This window comes from Electrophorus electricus, chromosome 16 (assembly GCF_041902795.1).
Source record: "Electrophorus electricus isolate QZ-2024a chromosome 16, ASM4190279v1, whole genome shotgun sequence".
In the NCBI taxonomy this organism is placed as follows: Eukaryota; Metazoa; Chordata; class Actinopteri; order Gymnotiformes; family Gymnotidae; genus Electrophorus; species Electrophorus electricus.
Genome location: NC_137512.1, coordinates 1,129,013 through 1,135,000, shown reverse-complemented (window position 1 = coordinate 1,135,000; position 5,988 = coordinate 1,129,013). Strand labels below are relative to the sequence as shown.

General features: G+C 47.2%; 1 protein-coding gene across 4 annotated transcripts in view; it reads right to left on the bottom strand.

Moving 5' to 3' along the window:
- The window catches only part of lingo2 (leucine rich repeat and Ig domain containing 2), a 209,197-nt gene extending 203,831 nt beyond the window's left edge, over positions 1 to 5,366 (bottom strand). For all 4 annotated transcript variants that reach the window (XM_081698952.1, XM_035532440.2, XM_081698953.1 and 1 more), the window contains exon 1: positions 4,656 to 5,366. The gene's annotated coding sequence lies outside the window, so the exon portion shown is untranslated. The remainder of the gene's footprint in view (positions 1 to 4,655) is intronic.
- Positions 5,367 to 5,988: the final 622 nt, after the last annotated feature.

The window sequence follows — 5,988 nt, the reverse complement described above, 5'->3', positions numbered from 1 at the left end:
CACTCACAGGTAAAGGTTCTGAATCACAGTGACAGGTGAGTTCAGCACACTCACAGGTAAAGGTTCTGAATCACAGTGACAGGTGAGTTCAGCACACTCACAGGTAAAGGTTCTGAATCACAGTGACAGGTGAGTTCAGCACACTCACAGGTAAAGGTTCTGAATCACAGTGACAGGTGAGTTCAGCACACTCACAGGTAAAGGTTCTGAATCACAGTGACAGGTGAGTTCAGCACACTCACAGGTAAAGGTTCTGAATCACAGTGACAGGTGAGTTCAGCACACTCACAGGTAAAGGTTCTGAATCACAGTGACAGGTGAGTTCAGCACACTCACAGGTAAAGGTTCTGAATCACAGTGACAGGTGAGTTCAGCACACTCACAGGTAAAGGTTCTGAATTACAGTGACAGGTGAGTTCAGCACACTCACAGGTAAAGGTTCTGAATCACAGTGACAGGTGAGTTCAGCACACTCACAGGTAAAGGTTCTGAATCACAGTGACAGGTCTGAACCACTGCAGGAGGGAAACTCGCTTTGCTGTAGAAACGGTAGCTGGGATTCGTCCCACCTACGTTCCAACCACTGCATGAGAGAAGCCGACTGTATCTAGTCTCGTAACGCTTATGCAGATTAAAGGCAAATTAGAAGCATAAGGGAATGTTTTAATGTTTTGTTTTAATTCTGTCCGGGCACACAATATTAACAGGATATGTTTTGATTGTAAGGGACAGTTCATGCGGCCTCCTGTACTGGAGCAGTGGTTTGTCTCTAAGGGCTGAGCTGTAGTCTGTGTCTGCAGGGGCCAAGCACAGTCTGCTCACCTCCTCTCCCTGAGACATTTTAGGACTTGCGTTATGTAAGGAGTGACTTATCTTGTCAGTTTAATTTGAAGGAGCTGGATATATTGTGTGAACACTCAATGTTTAAAAAATCTGTCTTGTGGAGTCCAGTTGTTCATATAGTCAAGGTTTTTCTTAATATACTGTAATATACTAATGACAAGAAGCAAAAGTAACACATTCACACTGTACAAAATACGAAACAACAGACATGATGACAAGTACTCATCTTTTCAAATGTTTGTCTCAAATTATAACGGCGATGTCACGTAGGAATGTAAAATCCTTGCGGAAGGTTCTGCTGTGTTTTGATTTGCTGGTTTGCTCTTTAGTGCCTGATTAAGGATCTGATTATGTGCCTGATTAAGGGTCTGATAAACTGCTTGATTAAGTGTCTGATTAAAGGTTTGATTAAGGATCTGATTAAACATCTGATTAAGGGTCTGATTAATGGTCTGATAAAGTGTCTGATTAAGTGTCTGATTAAGGGTCTGATTAAGGATCTGATCAAGGGTCTGATTAAGTGCCTGATTAAGGGTCTGATTAAGTGTCTGATTAAGTGTCTGATTAATGGTCTGATTAAGGGTCTGATCAAGGGTCTGATTAAGGGTCTGATTGGGATCATATGGCCTGGAGCAGCCATCATTTATGATGTCATACAGACATGTTAGTGGTGTTGCATGCTGGGATCAGAGGTTGTTATTAAGTTTCAAAGATATGCTACCAAAACCAGGCCCATGCCCAAGTGTACAGCCTGTCTATGACATATATAAACATTCCTGATATATTTAGGGAAAGGGAATACAGTGAAATGGAAGTACCTTAATATCCTTTAACCAGTGAGGACAGTGCTATTCAAAGGACGATCCAGCTTTAGTGTCCACACAGCTGTGAAAGTCCCAGCATGCTTGGAGTGGACAGCTCTCTGAGAAGAGCTGGCCAGATGGTTCCAGACACCACACATTCCACTACACACACCGCGCTGAAGGCACTGAGGCTCACAGTCTAAGCACTGCTACTCACCCATATGTTTTGTCTTTATATTTGTATTCAGTGGAATTTGTTTTGATATTTTAGCAAATAACTAAAAACTTGTAAAATATTTACAATATTACACATTCCAAAGGTCTTTTTAATCATACACTAGTGAAATTGCACCTCTTTGCACATCATCTGTAAATGCTTTTGAATGTGAACTTTATGCAGATATTGTTTCTCCTCTTGAGAATCATATGTGGCATCTCACTGTGTCAGACCATCCATCAACACACACACACACACACACACACACACACAAACACACACACACACACACACACATCACAACACATGAATACAAACAAAAATACAACAGAAATGACAGACAGAGATAGAGAGAGACAGAGTGCTAGATAGATAGATAGATAGATAGATAGATAGATAGATAGATAGATAGATAGATCGGTAGACAGAGCGAGAGAGCTGCGTTGTCAATTTTCATTTTATAAAGATGTTATAATTAGAGATCAGCATCTTGGCTCCTAGCCATAAAAATAATTGCATCTCTAAATTACAGACGTCACTCCGTAATCCAGAAATGGTTCTTCAAACAGACCCCTTCTGAACCAGAAACTGAGCACATACACAGCCTACTCACCACTCAATAAAACATCAAAGAACTCACAGATCTCATCCATATCACACACACACACACACACACACACACACACACACGCATACATACACACGCACATGTACACACACACACACGCGCATACATACACACGCACATGTACACACACACACACGCGCATACATACACACGCACATGTACACACACACACACAATCACCAAGATAATATTTAGCTTTGGACATTTTTTTTGTCTCAGTGGAACAGAAAGAGAATCAGCACAGCTTCACAGAGATCAGGATTTGGACTGGAGGTACGACCTGTGTTCACGCCTCTATTCACTCCTCTGTACACTCCTCTATTCACGCCTCTGTTCACTCCCCTATACACTCCTCTATTCACTCCTGGGTTCACTCCCCTATACTCTCCTCTATTCACTCCCCTGTTCACTCCCCTATACACTCCTTTATTCACTCCCCTGTTCACTCCCCTATTCACTCCTCTATTCACTCCCCGGTTCACTCCTTTATTCACTCCTCTGTTCACTCCCCTATTCACTCCTCTATTCACTCCTATATTCACTCCCCTATTCACTCCTCTGTACACTCCTCTATTCACTCCCCTGTTCACTCCCTTATACACTCCTCTATTCACTCCTATGTTCACACCTCTATTCACTCCTCTATTCACTCCTCTGTACACTCCTCTGTACAATCCTCTATTCACTCCCCGGTTCACTCCTCTATTCACTCCTATATTCACTCCCCTATTCACTCCTCTGTACACTCCTCTATTCACTCCCCTGTTCACTCCTCTGTACACTCCTCTGTACAATCCTCTATTCACTCCCCTATTCACTCCACTATTCACTCCTCTGTTCACTCCCCTATTTGCTCCTCTATTCACTCCCCTGTTCACTCCTCTATTCACTCCTATATTCACTCCCCTATTCACTCCACTATTCACTCCTCTGTTCACTCGCCTATTCACTCCTCTATTCACTCCTGGGTTCACACCTGTGTTAATGCAGGACTGCGACCCACCAGCTGCAGTGTCGGGACTGCTCAGAGCCGACACTTCCTGGTCGCACGTGTGTACAGGCGACAGTGGCTAGCAACCACACGAGTGAAGCCTGCTAGTTCTGTCAAAACTCCAAACGCAAAAAAAACCCCAAAAAGATAAGAGAGTTCCAGCATCCACATTCAGGCTCATGTATTATTAAATTATTGTAAATATTTCAGGGGCAGACAGGATGTGTGTGCCATCATGAATATTTAAGCCCCTTTTCCAGAGTCCAGTGTGCTGAGGGAAACATGGATGCATGTGAGCTTGCAGCTCCCGGGAGGTGGCGAGTGTTCCCGCACACTGCTGGCGGAGTGTGTCCTTCATCCCGGACGGTTAACCACGCTCAGCTCTCTCTCCCTCTCTCTGCTCCCAGTTTTCCGTGCAGTCATGCCTTTGTCAGCACCTCCCTATCAGGGATCCGATTGGACTCTGTCAGCTCTCTGTTCCCTCAACACCCTCTTGAGGAAATGTGGGAATTGCATGTGGAGAGAATTTAGTGCTTTGCTTTCGAATGGGAAAACTCATGCAGAAACTGGTGCGGAAAATAAAAGAAGTAATTATGTTGCCGTCTGGGAAGAGAATGAGGACATCTGTGCTCCCGACACAGCTGCGTGAGCGCCGTGCTGCCGGTGTTCTCCCCCACTCATATCGACACAGAGATTATAATTAATATTCTGAGCTGCCCGACACACACACACACACACACACACACACACACACACACACACACGCACACGCACACGCACACGCGCGCGCGCACACGCACACACGGCACTGAGTCGTTATCTCCACCCTTCTCAGAGGACTCGGGTCCTGCGTAATTGTGTCCGCCTCTGACACTCCCCGGTGATTGCGCTCGAGGTGGGGAGTTTCGTCGCTCCGGCTGCACCACTAATTCGAGCTCCAACCATCATTTCAGTTCCCAACCTCCACCCGTGGACACAGAGGAAGGCAGTGGAGAGACCCAGGCGGGCAGGCGCTACACGGAGATCTGTGTTAAACTTGAACCCGTGCTAACTTTACTTGGCTGGCTGGACAGACCCCTGGTCCCCTTGTCAAACCGTGTCCTAATCACAGCTTTCTCAACTCGGTCACACACTCGGCACACGCAGGAATAGCAGACAGGACCCGCGTCTTACCTGCACCAGTGTTCAGCGGATAAGGTCCATGAGCAGAGTGATGTGAAGGCGCACGCAACCCCAAATCTCCGTAGTTCAGCGCGTCTGAGCAGGACTGAGGTATCGGCTCCCCGATCAAGTTGCTCTGGTCGGGTACATCCGCTGGCCCGCTCTCTGGCTTCTACAATGCCCTCTGTTATTCTCATGTATTTTTCCTTCGTCTGTATTCCACCCCGTAAAGAGCGAGGGATGCTGAAACACTCCGCAAGGATTAAGAAATGAGAGACAGAGAAAGGGAGAGAAAAGGAGAGAGAGGGAGAGTGAGAGCACTCCTGGTGCGCTCGTCAGTGGCCAGAGACGCTGCCTGCGTTCCCACCCCAAAGAGCCCTGCTGCGTGCTGCTCCACAGAGCCTTCCAAGCGCTCGCATCCTGGGCAACTTTGACAATCGCGCACACTCCAGCCGCACGAAGGACACGCGCAGAGTAGTATCTAGCAGCCGGCCTCTCTCAGTGCAGCCCAGTAAACCTCCACAGTCCTCGGGGTCTAAGCAGCTCGTTGTGCGTTCCTGTTATTTTCAAACATTTCTCCTTTCTGGTGCAGTCGCTGGATGTTGAGAACTGAACGTCTCTCTCGCTCTCTCTCTCTTTCACTGCTTCCCTCCCTCACTGGGTCTCGTGCACGCTCGCACGTGCACACACACACAGCCACAAGGCCCTCCCTCTTTCCCTTACACTCACAGCTCCCTCCTCCTTCATCTCTCTCTCTCTCTCTCTCTCTCTTTCTGACTCTCTCTCTACCTCTCTCTCCCTTTCTTCCTCAACCTCTCTGAATCTCTCGCTCCTCCTCTCTCCCTCTCTTTCTCTCGCTCCTCATCTCTCTCCCTATCTGTCAATCTCTCCCTCCCTCTTTCTTCCTCCACTCATCTCTCTCTCTCTCTCTCTCTCTCTCTCTCTCTCTCTCTCCTTGTAACAGAGTTTGGTAATTACTGCTTTGGCTTTGCGAGTCATGTCAAAGATAAGGCTTTCCTGCCCACATGCCTCACGCATCCTCCGGGATCCAAACAATGCTCTGATACTCACGCAGGAGAATTTTTTTGGGGGGGGTGTAAAGGAAGTGACGTCACCAGAGAGGCGATGATGAAGAGAGCGCCCCCCCCCTCCAAGGAGGAGTGAAAGGAAGAAGGGAAGACCGCAGGGTCACGCGAGGTCACCACTGAAGTGACTGAATGGGTGTCTGACAGATCAACACTTTGTTAGAGGAGCTGGGATGGCCACACTGCACAGCAGTCAGAATTAGCTGGAAGCAGAAAGTGTCTGCGATTCCCATGTGAGACCCCACACATCTGTAGAGCGA